This window comes from Hypanus sabinus, chromosome 20 (genome assembly GCF_030144855.1).
Source record: "Hypanus sabinus isolate sHypSab1 chromosome 20, sHypSab1.hap1, whole genome shotgun sequence".
NCBI lineage: Eukaryota > Metazoa > Chordata > Chondrichthyes > Myliobatiformes > Dasyatidae > Hypanus > Hypanus sabinus.
In genome coordinates this window covers 57,510,038-57,528,484 of record NC_082725.1, presented here as the reverse complement: position 1 = coordinate 57,528,484, position 18,447 = coordinate 57,510,038, and the positions used below count along the sequence as shown (strand labels likewise).

At 39.8% G+C, this 18,447-nt stretch overlaps 1 long non-coding RNA gene across 2 annotated transcripts in view; it reads right to left on the bottom strand.

The window, feature by feature from the left end:
- Positions 1-14,627, bottom strand: part of LOC132378568 (uncharacterized) — a 30,027-nt gene extending 15,400 nt beyond the window's left edge. The window contains exons 1-2 of one of the 2 annotated variants that reach the window (XR_009507110.1): positions 14,365-14,627; positions 11,142-13,735 (exon numbers count right to left, since the gene is read on the bottom strand). This is a non-coding gene — a long non-coding RNA (uncharacterized LOC132378568). The other variant, XR_009507109.1, reaches the window with a different exon arrangement.
- Positions 14,628-18,447: the final 3,820 nt, after the last annotated feature.

Sequence of the window (18,447 nt, the reverse complement as noted above, 5' to 3'; positions counted from 1 at the left end):
TGAAAAACACAGAATATAAAACTCAAAACCGAAAGAGTCCAGATCGAGTTGTCACCCAAAATAGCAACAAAAAAGGAGCAACCAGAAAGCAGAAACACATCTGAACATGAACAACAAAGTCCAATCCACAAACCGTGTCGATTATACCTTGCTCAAGACCCAAATCCTCACAGAGCATCAAGGGAGAGAGAGAAACCATTCGAATGCAGAGACCTTCCTCCGGCAGCAGCAAGCAAGAGACTGATAGATGGCGCTGAACACCCCCTCACCTTCCGCACTGATTCAATGATTTCAATCTTCCTCGGCACTTTAACCAGCAAGATTGGTGAGAAATGGAGTTGATCATGGGCACACTGCTTGGCCTTCTCCAAGCTCCTGCAAGCTTCTTGGCCTTGAGGTTGCATGCCTCACAGGACACCCTCAATGACAGCAAAGTGTCAATCAGCCTGAAAGCACACCACCAAGATGTAGATCACAGGCTCTAACAGTAGCAGAACAGCATTTGAAAGAAAAAGAAGATATAAGAGAGTGAAATAAGTAGTTTTGTGAATCGACTGAAAGATGTCACCTTTGGTCATGTTGTTTACTGGCACCATCTTCTTCCAGAGAAGAAGAATCTCTTTATGGACCCAATATCTCTTTATAGATACTGAGTGTGGGGAGTTTTCTCTCATTCAAATAACATAGTGAATAAGAAGCTGGATAAAGGACATTGAGTATAGACTCAATGCAGACACTTAACACATTCTTACCACTGTTCTGGATCTAATACAGTATATTCAGGGATTAAAAAGTCAGAGCAGGACAGGAAAAGTGAATATTTACTCAAGATAGTTAAAGAAAGAGATGAGTTCAAGATAAAAATGTCAGACTGGAAGTGATCTCAAGTTAATGGAATGAGAGAAGACCTAACCCAGACTAAATGGTTGGATAAAAAAATGACAGATCAAACAATGAGCAAGCAGTAGGCAATGTGGATGGATAATGAGCAGGATAAATGCAGTCTGAATTGGAGGAGAGCAGTACTTGAAAAGCTGTGATAAGGAGAATTTAGAGCAAAACTGAAGTAAAAAATGGAAACATATGTACGTAGGAGAGTTAATGCAGAATAATGTTATAAGAAATATAGAAAACGCAGATGGGGAACAAACTGTGAGATTAGGAATAGTAATCAGGAGTATCAAAGGGCTTTACAGCTGGCTTCAATCTGGACTCAATCAAAACACGAAGTATTTTAAGCATAGTTTCATCCATTAAATCTGTATTTCTTATTGGCTTTATGTTACTGTTCCTTTCTGCCACCACAGTTCAAGGCAATGGAATTGACTGCTCTGGAAATGGCCTCCAGTGTCTCTGGTTGATCCAGGCATCAACACTGATGCACCATCAATAACTCACTCTGAGACGTAAAGGCGAGATATCGGCTTTTATTGACTGGAAGAAGGAACAAGCAGTGAGTGACCACCATACTACATCCTGGAGACTGAGAGGCCGGGCTCAAGCCTTGATCGCCTTTATACAGGGGTCTGTGGGAGGAGCAACAGGAGCAGTCAGCAGGGGGCGTGTCCAGACAGGTGTATGTAGTTCACCACAAACACAACAGCTTGCAGCCAGAGGACAGAACGACAGTATATTACAGCAGGGTTAGACTGAGTGTAATGCCAGGAGAAGATAGAGGGGAATGGTAGAATCATGCCTGGAATATAGTTGTGTTTGATGCCCAATCACTGCAGTAAGAGATACTTTTGGAACCTCAGACCAGGGAGCTTCAAGTCAAGTCAAGTCAAGTTTATTGTCATTTAACTATATACATGTATATCAAATCTACAGATGAATTAAGCATGAATAAACAAAGTGAAGTGCATAAATTCAGTATTGTAAGGTACAGAACAGATTAACCAGCGACACTTTGAATGAAATGCTGCAGTGAGTTCAGAAGCCTAATAGCCTGAGGGAAGAAACTATTTCCCATCCTGACCATTCTTGTTTTTATGCATCAGAGGTCAGTATCTATATGTATTTTCATTTATAAGTTGAGAATGCAGGGAGTATTTGCTAATATTTCACTGATAATAAAATAATTAATGGAAAATCATGAAAGGGCAAGGAAAATATGCTCCTTCTAATTTGTAATGACCTGTATGTCCAAAAATCTTGTGTTGTGCATTTTATTTTTGCCCAGTGACACCAACATGTGTGCACTGAATTATTTCTTCAATAAAAACTGTCTAAATAAGCCAGTTCCAAAATCTGCAGACAAATCAACACAAACTCCACATTGTTAACACCATCTGCATCAGAAACCGGAAAAGGAAATGTGATTGTGTACGATCGTGAACCATACCAACGAAGTGGAGGGTGCAGTTTAAGTGTGCAGTTTAAATTCCTTTGTTCAAAAGCAAAAGATATGTGCACGTGCACACACAAACCTTAGAGGAAACATTGCAAGGGAAGCAATCAATGCCTAGCAACTAGAATTCATAACACATATGTTTCAGATAGTTAATATTTTAACACTATCGCAAAGTCTGCCTGAAGGTTAACATTGATCCAAGACTTAACTGAACCAGACTTGTCAACAGCTTCACTACGAAAACAGGACAGAAGCTGAGAACTTTGTAAAAAATATCTGATGCCTTAACTATAAAACAAATACACCAAGAAATACTGGAGCAATGGGTTTTGCACATTGTAACTTCCAATATAGCAGTCCTTAAGGCCCCAGAGTTATCTAAGTGGTGGAGGGGAGGGGGTGAGGGGTGGAAGAAATATCAATTGACAGCAAAACAAGGTAAAATTGTACCAAAAAGCCTCTGTAACAAACAACCGAGATGGAAATTAGAATGTGACAAACAACCAAGATGGAAATTAGAATGTGCAGTGTATAAAGATACTGATACACCACCATTGTTTCTGCACTATTAATTGAACCCAATTTCAACCGCACCTTGTATGTTTTTATGTTGTATCACTTTGTTAGTGTCAAAACATTTGGCACCTGCTGTCACATAGTCGCTCTAAGCCTTGCCAAAACCTCAGCTAAAACCTGCAACAGCTGCTGTTTCATGTTCAAGCATCTAATAACTTAAGTCCTTCACCCCTTGCTCCTTATTACTCATAAGAAGGTGGTGTGGGATTTTCCCAGCTCTAGAACTTCTGTATAAGGATGGTCATAGAAACAAAACTTCTTTACCACGGAGAAACAAAAACACAAGGAAGGCATCTTTTAATTAACACCAGCAATGAATGAGGTCTGTCAGTTGTGTTGAAAACCAATCAAGGCAATCCAGTGTTTCTCGGAACCGTAGGCAGTGAGAAATGAAACTGGGGCATCATACATAAAGTGCACAGTAACTCAACAAAGGCAACAATGCAGTGTCAAGTGTGGATGAATAGAGAACTCTCACAATGTTTGTGCAATCTGTGGCTTCACAAGATCGGATGGCACAACGATCAGCTGGGGGAGATGAAGTTTCCTGTGTGACATTACTGCATGATCACAATGGTTACTTTCGATTGAAAAAGCTAAACACAAGGAGATCATGGTAAAAATAACTTGTTCAGATATTAACTGTTTTGTGTTTTGGTGAGATGCTCAAAGTGTGGAGGCTGAAACTTCAGGTGGCTTCCTAAAGAAGGAAGCAGCCGCACTGAGGCAAGCCACAGCTGGGAGATAGTTGATAAAGGGTCAGTCAAGGTAAACACTGAGCAAGGACAATAACTATTCCACTCAGTTGTTATTCCACTCAGATGATTAGAGGATGTTAAAGGGTCAAGAAAAGAATAGTTCCAGAACAATTTCATTGTGAATTGTTCTGAATTTATTGTAGCCACATTGCTGAACTCTAAATGCTTTAGACTCTCAGTCCCTCAGTGTTGTGTGATCCATGAGTCTCTGTCCTCAATTAATTAAATGAGGTTCCTGCCTCCGGCTAGGTCCAGGTCTATATTCTTGCCAGGAATGTGCCAAAGGGCCTGTAATGTGCTGTAGATTTCTATGTTCTATGTTCCAGCTGACACACACTTGCAAAGAGTTCTGTCCCTTTAATGTTCACTAAGCAGTTACATATGCTCACAAAATCATGAAGGTAACTGCTTGGTTCCTGGGTACAACTCATAACATTTTGATCACACTCCTTTCCATTTAGTCTTCTTTATGGTGCACTGCTTCAGGAAGGAGGGCTAGTAGTGTTCTCAACAATACTAGTCACCCTGGCCAATCCCTTTTCTCTCTTCTACTTTCTGAGAGAAGATAAAGGAAAGACTGGACATCCATACTTGAGAACAGCTTCTTCTCCACTACTGTCAGAATCAATCACCTCTTTCACATTCCACATTCTCAGACTCTAAATTCTACCACTCTGCTATTGCACTACTTCTGATTTGCACATCTTGCTATTGCACTTGTCATTGTTTTTGTTGTTGTATTTATAACTGCCTTATATGCTGTTCACTCTGTGAGCTTCAAACAAAAAAGGAGTGAAGAAAGTCTGCAGATGCGGAAAATTCAAAGCAACACATACAGAATGCTGGAGGAACTCAGTGGTCAGGCAGCATCTGTGGAAATGAGTAAACAGTCAATATTTCAGGCCAAGACTCATCACCTCTCCCCACCTTTTTCTTCTGTTGTCTTCCCACTTGCTTTCCAGACTTGAAGAAGGGTCTTGGCCAAAACATTGAATGGAATGAACATCAATTTTTTAAACTTCCAGTAATGCCCTTCGCCCTCCTTCACCATTCCCCACTTCCAATTTCCTTATGTCCTAACCTGTCTATCACCTCTCTCTGGTGCTCCTCCCCATTTTGTTCCTTCCATGGCCTTCTATCCTATCAAATTCTCCCTTCTCCAGCCCTTTATCTCTTTCACTAATCAACTTCACCTCTCCCTCCCACCCACCCAGTTTCACCTATCATCTTGTGGTTCTTGCACTTAAGGAATTTCATTGCACCCTAAGTAAACATAAACTCATCTAACCTAACATTACAGTTAGTTTCCCTCTCCACAGATGCTGCCTGATCAACTACATACTATTAGCATTTTTTTTGATTATCTATAATTTGATGCCCTGATGGAGGGTCTCAATCCAAAATCTTGACTTTTTATTAAGCTTCACAGACACTACTTGACCTGCTGGGTTCTTCCGGCAGTATGTTTTTTTTGCAGGGATACTTACTATGTTGTATCAATCCCAGTATCATCCTTTCTCCACGGGAGGTGAATTGTTAGAAAATGAGCACATAAATATGTTCAATCAAATTCATTTCCCTGGAGCAAAAACTGCAAGAGCCAGAAATCCAGAACAAAAACAGAAAATGTTTTGAAATCCCATTTTTACTGGACATCTCTATAAACAGCTCGTTAGTCCCTCAGTAACAGACACTGGACTCCATGGCGAGAAACCCACCTTCCCCAGGCTTTGTACATCTAGGGTGTATACGAGTTGGGTCCCACCAAATCCATGAGATTGAGATGTCTTGCCCATCCAACGTTTGTGTGAACGCTGTGTGATTTACTACCCTCTGCAATCACATTTCAGCATGAAGTAACAGATTGTACATTGCATGCAATTATAAACAAAGTATATTTATGAAAGTTAACAACAAAATTAGTAACAAAAAGAAAGGAGAAAAACAAAAGGTGCACATTATAATTAAACAGTCAAATGTGCACAGGTTGTAGCTCAAATCTTCCAAAAGCCATATTCACCGATACTTGGTAGACCTTTGTTTCTTGAGCTCCACTGAATCGTGTTTTCCCACCAGATCAAATCCTATCGCCGGTTCTCTCCATCGTCTTCTCTCCTCATCTCCCACTGAACAAAGACCTGCCTTAGTGTCCCTCACAAAACCTCTCCCCCCAGCATCTAGAACCTTCTCCCAGTTCCACCATCCTAAATAACCATATAACCATATAACAATCACAGCACGGAAACAGGCCATCTCGGCCCTCCTAGTCCGTGCCGAACTCTTAATCTCACCTAGTCCCACATACCCGCACTCAGCCCATAACCCTCCACTCCTTTCCTGTCCATATACCTATCCAATTTTACCTTAAATGACTGAACTGAACTGAACTGGCCTCTACTACTTCTACAGGAAGCTCATTCCACACAGCTATCACTCTCTGAGTAAAGAAATACCCCCTCGTGTTTCCCTTAAACTTCTGCCCCCTAACTCTCAAATCATGTCCTCTTGTTTGAATTTCCCCTACTCTCAATGGAAACAGCCTATTCACGTCAACTCTATCTATCCCTCTCAAAATTTTAAATACCTTGATCAAATCCCCCCTCAACCTTCTATGCTCCAATGAATAGAGACCTAACTTGTTCAACCTTTCTCTGTAACTTAAGTGCTGAAACCCAGGTAACATCCTAGTAAATCGTCTCTGCACTCTCTCTAATTTATTGATATCTTTCCTATAATTCGGTGACCAGAACTGCACACAATATTCTAAATTTGGCCTTATCAATGCCTTGTACAATTTTAACATTACATTCCAACTTCTGTACTCAATGCTTTGATTTATAAAGGCCAGCGTTCCAAAAGCCTTCTTCACCACCCTATCTACATGAGACGCCACCTTCAGGGAACTATGCACTGTTATTCCTAGATCTCTCTGTTCCTCTGCATTCCTCAATGCCCTACCATTTACCCTGTATGTTCTATTTGGATTATTCCTGCCAAAATGTAGAACCTCACACTTCTCAGCATTAAACTCCATCTGCCAACATTCAGCCCATTCTTCTAACCGGCATAAATCTCCCTGCAAGCTTTGAAAACCCACCTCATTATCCACAACACCTCCTACCTTAGTATCATAGGCATACTTACTAATCCAATTTACCACCCCATCATCCAGATCATTTATGTATATTACAAACAACGTTGGGCCCAAAACAGATCCCTGAGGCACCCCGCTAGTCACCGGCCTCCATCCCAATAAACAATTATCCACCACTACTCTCTGGCATCTCCCATCTAGCCACTGTTGAATCCATTTTATTACTCCAGCATTAATACCTAATGACTGAACCTTCTTAACTAACCTTCCATGTGGAACTTTGTCAAAGGCTTTGCTGAAGACACAAATTCTTAAGCATACCTTATCTTTCATGGTAACCCAAACAGGCTGCAAGAGAAACAGACTGCTCTTACAGAGCTGCTAAAATGAAATAGCTACAGCATAGCAGTAAAAACGTGAACCATGGTGTTGCAGTTAGAAACACTCAACAGGCTGAGCAACATCCATGCAGAGAGAAACAGAATCAACATTATGTATTAAAGTTGCTTCAATAGAACAGGTGAGAGAAGTGTGGTTTAAATCACAGTACAAGGAAAGGGTGGAGAAAATAAAGAGAATGTCTGTGACTGAATTGTCAAGGTAATGATTACTTTGTAAAATACTGTTCAAAACAAAAAATAAGTATTAAAACCAAAAATTCTGGCATATCTATGCAGACGAAAAGAAAAAATAGGGTGGTTGCCTGACATTGTTAAAGTCACTATTAAGTCGCACAGGCTGAGAGAAGATGAAGTGTTTTCCCTCAAGTTTAAACTTATTTCTTTGTTGTACTTAATAAAACCTCAACTCATTAAACATCACTTGAATACGCCTAAATTACAGAGTTGAGTAATCTCAAACAAATGCATTAAGGATTCATTTGATAGCATCGCAAGTGTAATTTCTAGGCCTAAGTAGAAGTACAAAGAAATTACATTCTTTCCCATCCAATGTTTGGCATCCACACAGGGAATTAATTCTAATTTGATAACACAAACTGAAAGCACTCATTGAATTTCAAACAATGCAGCAACTATAAAACTAACAAAGTAAGGTGTTTACATTTGTGTCCATGCTCCATAAAAACACAACATAGAGGCTCATGACCTATTTTTGAAGGTTAAATCTAAATCTCCACATTTTTAATTACTAGTACTGACTGACAACATTCTAGCTTAAGACTATGTATCTGCAGAACAAGCAAAAATGCCAAAGTAGTGTCCTCAAATTTCAAAAACTTCCAACTATAGAGGTCGAATGCACATACAGAATAATGGTGTTTTATTATGAAATAACGAGGGAAAGAGTAGTTCTGCACTGCTCACCTTTGGCTCAAATTTGGTAAAGTATACAACAATCTTCTTTGACTGGATTGTGTCAGCTGATACAATAGTGTTTAGATGGAGTCATAGAGTCACTTCAACCCAAATGAACCATGACAATCAAGATTCCCTTCTAAGCCAGTTCTATTAGCCCAGGTTTACTCATACCCTTCTAAAGCTTTCCTATCTATGTATACGTCCAAATGTTGTTAATGTACATGACTCAATCTCTTCCTCTGTCAGCTCATTCCATATACAGGTCACTTCTAATTGAAAATTTTGCCCCTCAGGCTCCTATTAAATCTCTCCTATCTCACCTTAAAACTGTGAGTCTCAGTTCTTGATTTCCCAATCATGGAGAGAGAAACAGAGTCAATATTTTGTATCAATGTTATTTCAACAGAACTGGTGAAGAGAAATGTGGATTAAGTCACAGTGTAAGGAAAGCATGGAGGGAACAGAGAGAATCTCTGTGACAGAGTTGTCAAGGATTGTAAATATTTGCCCCTATTTACACCACTCATTACCCTGTTGAGACAGAAAACAATATTGAAGCAAAATGATCAGTCATTCCAGTGCGGACAGCAAAAGGGTGGTTAACTGAAACCCTGAGGCTGACAGAAGATGATGTGAAAGTAAGTATTCACTCTATTACCCTATTTACACATCTTCTTTATTGTTCTGTGTACCTTTTGTCAAGAACACCTACACCAACCTTCCCACCTGCTACCCATGTGTTTGTTAGCTTATACTTAATGCTGCAACCGATCCGGGGAACTGGATAAGAAGAGCTATGTTAATGCTCTTCAAAATTTCAGGACCTAATTTTTAAAAATAGTAATTCACTTCAAGCATTTTCTTATTTTGGTTTCAACGGTAAGAAGATAAGTGATCTTTGAATCATTCTGGACACTAACCAGCTGGACAGTTGTAACATTTCTCTAATTTTCCTTTAGGTGGCAGATGCCAGGGAAGGTTATAGTCCCAGGACAATTAATGAGGAATTGTAGAGAAAAGAATGTGGATAATTCATGCCTATGAAAGCAGAGACTTAAGCTTTATGCACATGATTTGTTTCTTTGGAATCTTTAGAGCTCATTTCTATGGAGTGTCAGTGATCTGGATCGAAACACAGGATAAATTCCAGTTTTTGGAGAGAGTTGTGACCTTCCATCTGCACAGAGTACAGCACAGTGGCTTGAGTGAAAAGTTAATTGAGCCAAGGTTTTATTTTGCAGCCGTGCATTAAGACTCACTTGCACAAAACATTCAACAGTTGAACCTTGTATGGCATGTGTGTGCGTGCTCAAAATTTGTCTGTTTTCAGCAATTTTATGCCTTTGGCAGTATGAGCAGCGTATTCAGTGGAACAGTCAGGCTAGCTGGAGTTTGCAATGGGGCTAAATTGGATAATTTTATGAGACTGGGATTCGTCTTTGTAAAAGATTCAGATCTGTATCTGCAACCACAGTGAAGGTTTCAGGTGCTGAATTGGCTGAATCTGTGTGCATTCAGTACATATTGGACATATACATGTATATATATATATAGAATACTAAACTGCCCTGGGTAGTGCTTAATCTGATTTGCAGATCTCATGTACCTTCTTCAATTCTATTAAAGAAGTTATTAACTTCCTCAATTATAACAGTAACACATTGCCTAAATTCATACACACTACTTATTCCATGTTGGAATTAAAACAAAGGGTGGTGCTAATGTAATTACCCTTGCTAAATTTATTTCAAGCGCTAATAATATTCAAAAGGGAACTTCATCAGAGCCTTTAACTATCAAGGAATTCCTTTTGAAGTTGTCCATGTTATATTGACTAAGGTTGTGCCAAATTTCCACAAAGGATAAAGAACAAATGAGATGAATGAGCAGTTAACCTTCTTTTGGTTCAGAGGTAGATATTGGGAGAACTCCACCCTCTCATCAAACAATGCCATAAGATCTTTTAAGTCCACCTGAGCAGGAAGGTGAATTGTACATTCCACTTTTCTGAGGCAACACCTATGAAAGTTTAGCACTTTCTCTGCATTCTTTTGAAAGATCAGTGGGGATTAAGTAGGGCAGTGTGGTGACCATGGTACACAGCTAGCCCATGCTTGTTCAATATTGTGCATAAAGATTTCTGCTGCAAAGGGAGCCAAACAAAGCCAAGGGAGGATTGATACACTCAACAAGTTAGGTAGCATCCATGTGAATCCAGGTGAGCCACACATCAATATTTCACTAGGAGTGAGGTGTTTGTAGAGATTTGGTGTGTCACCAAAGACATTGGCAAATGTCTACAGATGTACTGTGGAGAGCATTCACATCACCATCCGGTATTTGTGTGGGGGTAGGGGGGATCTACTGCACAGGATCAAAATAAATTACAGAGAATTGTGAACTTATTCATTTCCGTCATGGGCACTTACCTCCATAGTATCCAGGACATCTTCTGCTAACCAATTTCTGAATGGACATTGAACTCATGAATAGTACCTCACCTACTTTTTAGTTTTGTACTACTCATTTAATTTAAATATTTTATACATAATTTACTGTAACTCACAGTTCTTACTATTATAATGTATTGCATTGTACTGCTGTTGCATAGACAACAAATTTCACAACTTATGCTGATTCTGGTTTTGACAACCAGGAATTCCTAATGCTGAATTTGCTGGTGTTCATCATAACAAACAGCAGCTTTCACTTTTCCACATGTGAGTACAAAAGTCTGAAGGTTGTCTACCAGTCAGCTTTTGTTTACCAAGCGCACTCTGACATTAGACTTCTCCTGATCACTGAGAGAGCCTGTAATTACCTGACACTGGCTGTTTATTGCTCAGTTATTCAAGGGCATGAATTTAAATGTCCATTTGTCAAGTCAAATTTATTGTCATTTAACTATATACATGTATACCATCAAATGAGAAAATATTTCTCTGAACCAGGGTGTAAAGCACAGTAGTACACATAACACACATAAAACTCACAATAACTTAGGAAAGTTAAGATGAAGTGAGGGGGGAAGCATCACTTACCTCAATCTCCTCAGAAAGTGGAGACTTTGCTGTGCTTTCTTATCCAGGGAGGTGATATTGAGTAACCAGGTGAACTCCCAGGATCTTGGTGGACTTAACTCTCTCTCTGGAGGAGCCATGTATGTGCATAGGGGGTCGGTTCATCTGTACCTTCCGAAAGTCCATGTTCTCCATGTTCAGACTTAGGTTCTCACACAAATCCACTAGCCGCTCCTCTTCCTCTCTGTACTCCGACTTATCATTGTTGTTTGATGAGGCCAACCATTATTGTGTCATCCACAAACTTGATGATACAGTTTGAGCTGAATCCTACGACACAGTCATTTGTCAGCAGTGTAAATAACAGCCGGATGAGCACTAGTGCTCTTCGTAATGGGACTAGGGACATTGCTACCCACATGGACTGACTGTGTCCTTACTATTAAGAAGTCTTGATGGGATGTGAACCCATGCTTTCAACTTGTGTATCCACAAAATTAATTGTTAGTCCTTTGTATAACCTGTCCAGGTTATGAAAGGTTGCATTCCTGAGAACTGTTCATAACCCAGTAAAGTATAAGTAAGCCAAGATGTTTAACTCAACTACTCAGATTCCTCTGCAAGCTGTAATGATATTGCCATGAACTGAGATCCCATCTGCAGCTGCCAGCAAATCCTTCCCTCTGTATCCCAGAAGCTCCTTTGCATGTACAAGTGCTGTATACAGGTATTTAATATTTCAGCAATATTGTGAATATATTGTTTGATTAAGCATTCTTCTTTGTTTAGATAATATGTAGAAGTACATGAATGGCATACGTCATCACACCACCACATCATATTTGCGCGCCTTACTAAAATAAGAACAAAGTAGACATATTATCCCTGGCCCCGTGTTTTTCTTTTGATTAATTTTTTTTTAGAGTTATCAAACATAAAAACAAGCTGCTTGCAATATCAGGTGCTTGCAATCTGGAGAGATTATTGTGTCCTTGAAGGTACTGTTGCAGCCCTTGCCTATATACTTCTAGAAGAATTTTGCAAAAAGGCAGACAAGGATTTAGTAGGTTACCAACACTGAGACAATACAATTATCACAATTCTATTTATAAAGTGATCCCACAACATAATAGTACAAAATTGTTCTTCATGGAAATTTACACAAAAGTTATTAAAAACCAGCATTTAAATTTTTTTTTGCTGAACACACCATTTTAAACATTATTTCTCTTTTTTGAGTGATTGATGAGCACAATGAATGTTCTGTTCACACACAAACTTCACAAGAACATTAAAGACAACTTGTAAGTGTTGATGACATCAAAGGTATCTATATACTGTAAGTATTGTAAAGCATTAAAAAGAAAGCCAGATGAATTGGGACCGTGACTTTTCACATTGTTTGTCAATGATTTAGGCAGTAGAATTGATAGCTTTGTGGCAAAGTTTGCACAACTTTGGATAGGTGGAGGGGTAGGTAGTACAGAAGAAGCAATACAATTGTAGCAGCACTTTGGCAAATTGGAAGACTGGGCAAAAAAGTGGCAAATGGGAAATATATAATAATGCATTTTGGTAAAAGGAACAATGGTGTGGACTCCTATCTAAATGGGGAGTAAGTTCAAATATCAGACATGCAGAGGGGCTCAGGAGTCCTCATACAAGACCCCCAGAAAGTTAATTTACAGGATGAGTCTGTGGTAAAGAAGTAAAATGCAATTTTGGCATTTATTTCAAGGGGAATAGAATATAAAAGCAAGGAGATAATGCTGAGGCTTTATAAGACACTACTTCGGCCACACTTGGAGAGATGTCAACAGTTTTTAGCCCCATGTCTCAGAAAGTATGTGTTATCACTGTGAGTCTAGAGGAGGTTCACAAGGATGATTCCAGGAATGAAAGGGTTTACACATGAAGAGCATTTGTCAGCTTTGGGCCTGTACTCACTGGAATTTAGAAGAATGTGAGGGGATCTCATTGAAACCTACCTAATGTTGAAGGGACAAGATAGGATGGATATGAAGAGGATGTTTCCTATGGTGGGGGTTTCCAGAGCTAGAGGGCGCAAAGGTAAGGAGAATTCTTTTTAGTCAGACAGTAGTGAATCTGTGGAGCGCTCTGACACAGACTGTGGTGGAGGTCATGTCTGTGGGTATATTTAAGGTGGAATTTGATAATTTCCTGATCAGTCATGGCATCAAAGGATATGGCAAGAAGGCAGGGGTGTGGGGATGAGTGGCATCCGGGATCAGCCATAATGGAATGGCAGAACAGACACAATGGGCTGAATGGCTTAACTCTGTTCCTGTGTCTTGTGGTCTTATGGTCTTATGAAGAAAGTAAAAGAATATGGAGGAAAGCAGATTAGCAATGAGGGAAATGAGAGGGAATGATATTACAGTTATGTAATATGTTATTATTTTCTCAACTATTGCAGTTAGCTTCAGGGAATAACGCAAAGAGGAGAAGGATCATTTAAGTCAAGATTGAAAACCTTGGGGCCATGCATTCAGAACATTTAGTCCTGTTTTGAAACAACTGAGCCATCTCACAATGTCACCTCCAATCCTTCTTGTTGCACTTCCCACAACGGTCACCACTTCATCCATAGGCATCTAAGAAAAAGAACTCTCATCATACAAATTAATGTAACTCAATGTGTATGTAGCTAGGCCCCAGAAACAACACATAAGATGGAAGAGAAATAACTAATTCATTTTATCAGTTGGTCACATTGCACAGTGTAATGTTAGCCAAGGCTAAAGAGAGTCATAGAGTTGTAGAGCATAGAAACAGGCCCAGGAACTCATCTATGGTAACCAAGGTGTCCACCAACCTAGTCCCACTTGCCCATATACCACTAAACCTTTCCTATCCACATAATCGTCCATTTTTTTTCCTTAATGCCATTACTATACCTGCCTCAATCATGTTCCGTGACAGCTCATTCCATATATGGATCACCCACTGAGTGAAGAAGTTGTCCTTCAGGCCTCTTTTGAATCTTTCTCCTCTTACCTTAAATTTGTGCCCTGTAGTTTTTGAGCCCCTTTCCCAGAGAAAAAGACAGTGTGCATTCACCCTACCTGTGCTCCTAATGATTTTATACACCTCAATTTGGTCAATAAATTCCAGCCTTCCAAAACTCTACCTTTAACTCTGGGCACTCGCCCTGGTAATATTCTCTTTCCAACATAATGGCAGGGTCACAAAACAATAAATAATACTTCAAACACAGTCTTACCAATATCTTGTACAATTGCGATGTAATGTCCCAACTCTTGCACTCATTGCTCAATGAAAAAATGCCAAATGCTTTCAACAGCATCTGTGATGTTACTTATATTGAAGAATGTACCTGTAGTCCTAGGCCCCTCTATTCTTCAACACATTGCAACAGCTCATACTTATCTGGAATTAAACTGCAAATGGTGCATGGGTATCCTTAATCAACTTAAACAGAGGGAAATTGTTTCAATTTCTTTGTCAGTGTAATACACCTCCTGAGCAGAAGTTCACGGTTAAAGTATGGGTTTACTTGTTGCCAACTGAATTTTATGCTTTGAATGTTTTTATTGATATTTGATAGGAGGTGGTGACAAGGTTAGATGAAGTGGAATGGAAGATTGCAGCAGTGGAACATAAAAGAGCCATAAAGTAGTCAGACACTCTGAGCTGGGTGCTCCATATAAAAATGAGCAGAAATAAGTAACACAAGAGCTTCCATATAAATCTGCAAACAATGGTGAATGGCAAATCTGGTAGGTTTGTAACTCTGCAAGAAGTGAGCTATTAAATACTGATCATATTACATGCCGCTGCCTTGGTAACTTTAATTAAGGAAATAGGTCTCACAAGTCTGCTTTGCACCAACAAGCATGTCTGAGGTGTTGTGGAATATGCAAAAGCCCACTGATGCAGAGAAACATTTTAGCCCTGTGATTTTGTGGCTGCTCACAGTACACAGCCTGAGGGGCCTATCAGTGTCGTCACTAGATGCAAAAATAGAATGACTTTCCACTGTAGCAAGTCAACTGTTCAGAAATTGGTCAGCTATTTACTCAGTGATTAATCGAGACCTTGTGAGTGAGTACAAAATGCAGGATTTATGAAGTTATCAAATAACATATTCAGGGACACACAAGGGTGGACAGGAAATAATTTTCACCTCATTGCTCCCTGCTTCCAGCGTGAAATGGATTGTAGGAGACGACAATATAAGCTCCAGCAATCCATCTCTTGCCATCCAAGATCCACCCAATACAATTAGAGTCAGGCTGAACTTAAGCAAGAATCTCAGCCATAATATATTTGAGTTAATGTCCTGCCAGTGGTTGATGCCTCTGTGGTTGAATTTACATCCCCTAAAGGGACAGCTGTTGCATGCTTCCCACACCCTTATTGAACACCTTTATTTGTTGAGATAAGGGCATTGTCATTCTAGAGTGGGATACAGATAGATTGAGTGACTGAGTGAAACTACCAGATGGAGTTTAATGTTGGAAAATGTGAGGTCATACGCTTTAGAAAGAGGAATCAAAAGGCAGATTATTATCTAAATAGAAACAAAAATGAGTGAAATTCAGTGAGAGCTAGGTGCTTTAGTGGATGAATTCTCAAGAATCTCAAGGTGGACTTGGACCTGTGAGTTTAACAACGTGGTTAAGAGGGCATAGGGAATTTTGGCCATTAATTCAAAGGGTTGGAGTTTAAAAATAGGGAGGTTTTGTTATAATGTACAGCGTGTTGATGAAATCTCAACTGGAGTACTGTGTACAGTGTTGCTTCCCTTACCTAAAAAGGATTTAGTAGCACTGAAGGCATTCCAAAGGAGATTCACCAGGTTAATTTCTGGGATAAGAGGGTTGTCTTGCCAAGAGAAACTGGACAACTTTGGGTTTGTATTCTTTGGAGTTTTGATAAAGGTAGATGACTGATGAAAGAAAAATGGAGGGTTATGAGGTAGTGTGGGATGAAAGAAAATGGAAGGTTATTGGGTAGTGTGGGTTTAGTACTTTTTTTAAGGATTATATTGGTCGGCACAACATGGAGGGCTGAAAGGCCTGTATTAAACTATGGTTCTATAAGATCCTTAGGGGATTGGACATGTAGCTGTTGAGGTGTCCTCAGAAGTTGGAGAGTCACAAACAAGGGAGAATAGCTACAAGGAAACCTGAGATGTACACAGATTTATTCTCTCAGAATGTAGTGAATCTTTAGAATTCCCTGAGCATATTAGAGTCCAGATCATTTGATATATTTAACATGGAGATAGATAAATATTTGATAAATGAAGGAACTGAGGATTGTGGGTAAAGAAGGTCATATTAAATGGCAGGAGGACGTTAAGGGGCCTGGTGGCCTATTCCTGTGTTCTGTGTTCCACAGCATCCTTGTTCTCTATCATAAATGCCCTGGTAAGAAACTAACACTAGTCCTGGGTTCTGTTTTCATTTTAACACACTTGCATAAGCTCATACAATCCATCTCTAAGCTTCTTGCCAGCTCACTTTCATATTCTATCTTCACTTTCTTTATCAATTTCTTGGCCCTTTTATGCTGAGTTCTGAAATGCTCCCAAACCTCAGGCTTACAACTATTTCTGGCAACTTTCCAAAATTTCTTGGATTTAATATTGTCTTTAATTTCTCCTGTCAGCAGCAGATAGACTACTTTTCCTTTGGGGCTTTTGTGCTTAAAGGAAAATACTGTTTTTTTCTGTCCACCATTATATCTTGAAATGTAGTCTCCCGATTAACCACAGCCAGCTCACACTTAAAACTATACAGTTTTCTACATAATTTTGCATTAACCACTTCACTTTCAAATTCAATGTAAAATTCTATAATATTATGGTCACTCTTACTCAAAGACCCTTTTAGATGATGATCAGGAAACGTTTCTTTTGCAAACATAACAATACACCTCCAGCTGGTTCCTCGATGGAATGTGATGATAAAGGGAAGAGGAATAGAATAGGCAGATAGTGCAGAATATCCCAGTGGATATTCCCCTCAATAACGAATACAAGGGGTGATTGATAAGTTTGTGGCCTAAGGTAGAAGGAATCAATTTTAGAAAACCTATAACATTTATTTTTCAACATAGTCCCCTCCTACATTTACACACTTAGTCCAGCGGTCGTGAAGCATATGGATCTTGGACCTTCAGAAAGTGTCCACAGATGGGTGATTGATAAGTTTGTTGCCTAAGGTAGATCGAGATGAATTATTAACTTCAAACTTCCTGCGTAATCACTCAAAGAGTTGAACTGCATGTGCATGTGACAAGAGTTGTATAATTCATCTCCTTCTACCGTAGGCCATGAACTTATCAATCACCCCTGCTGTTGACACTTTCTAGAGGTCCAAAATCCGTATGCTCCACAACTGCTGGACTAAGTGAGTAAATGTAGAAGGGGACTATGTTGAAAAATAAATGTGTTAGGTTTTCTAAAATTGACTCCTTTTAGCTTATCAATCACCCCTCGTATACCGCTTTGGATATTGTTGGGAGGATGACCTACCAGAGGAAAGCCACTGTGGCCAGGTGTCTGACATGAGTCTGGCTCTGTGACTCAGGAGGGAAGGGGGCAGAAGACCAGAGCTGTAGAGACAGAAGATTCATTGGTTAGGGGGATAGACAGGAGATTCTGTGGACAAAAGTGAGATTACGGGATAGTATGTTGCCTCCCAGGTGCCAGGGATAAGGACAACTCAGATGAAGGCCACAGCATTATAAAGGGGAAGGATGAGCAACCAGAGGTTGTGGTCCATGTCAATACCAATGATATATGCAGGAAAGGTCCAGCAAAGTGAATTTAGGGAGTTATGCTAAGTTAAAAGACAGGACCTCCAGACTGATGATCTCAGGATTACTACCCTCACGTGCTAGTGAGGATAGAAACAGGAAGATCAAGCAACTTAACACATAGCTAAGGAGATGGTGCAGGAGGGAGGGCTTCAGATTTTTATATCATTGGGCTCTCTTCCAGGGAAGCTCAGACCTGTACAAAAGGGGCGGTTAGTGCTTGTACTGGAGTGGGACCAATATCCTTGTGGGAGAGTTTGCTAGTGCTGCTCCAGAAGTCTGAAACTAGAGTTGCAGGGAGATGGGAACCGGAGAGCCAGGGCAGATAGTAGAGTGGTTGTGAGGAAAATGAATGTTAAGCCTACATACAAGACAGGAACTGAAAGGTTGAGCATGGTGGGGCTGATGTTCTGAGTTACGTCTTTCATTGAAAGCTGAGGCAGATGAGTTTAGAGCATGGAACATGATGTACAATTATGACCTTATTTGGTTGCAAAGGGAAGAACCAGCAGCTCAA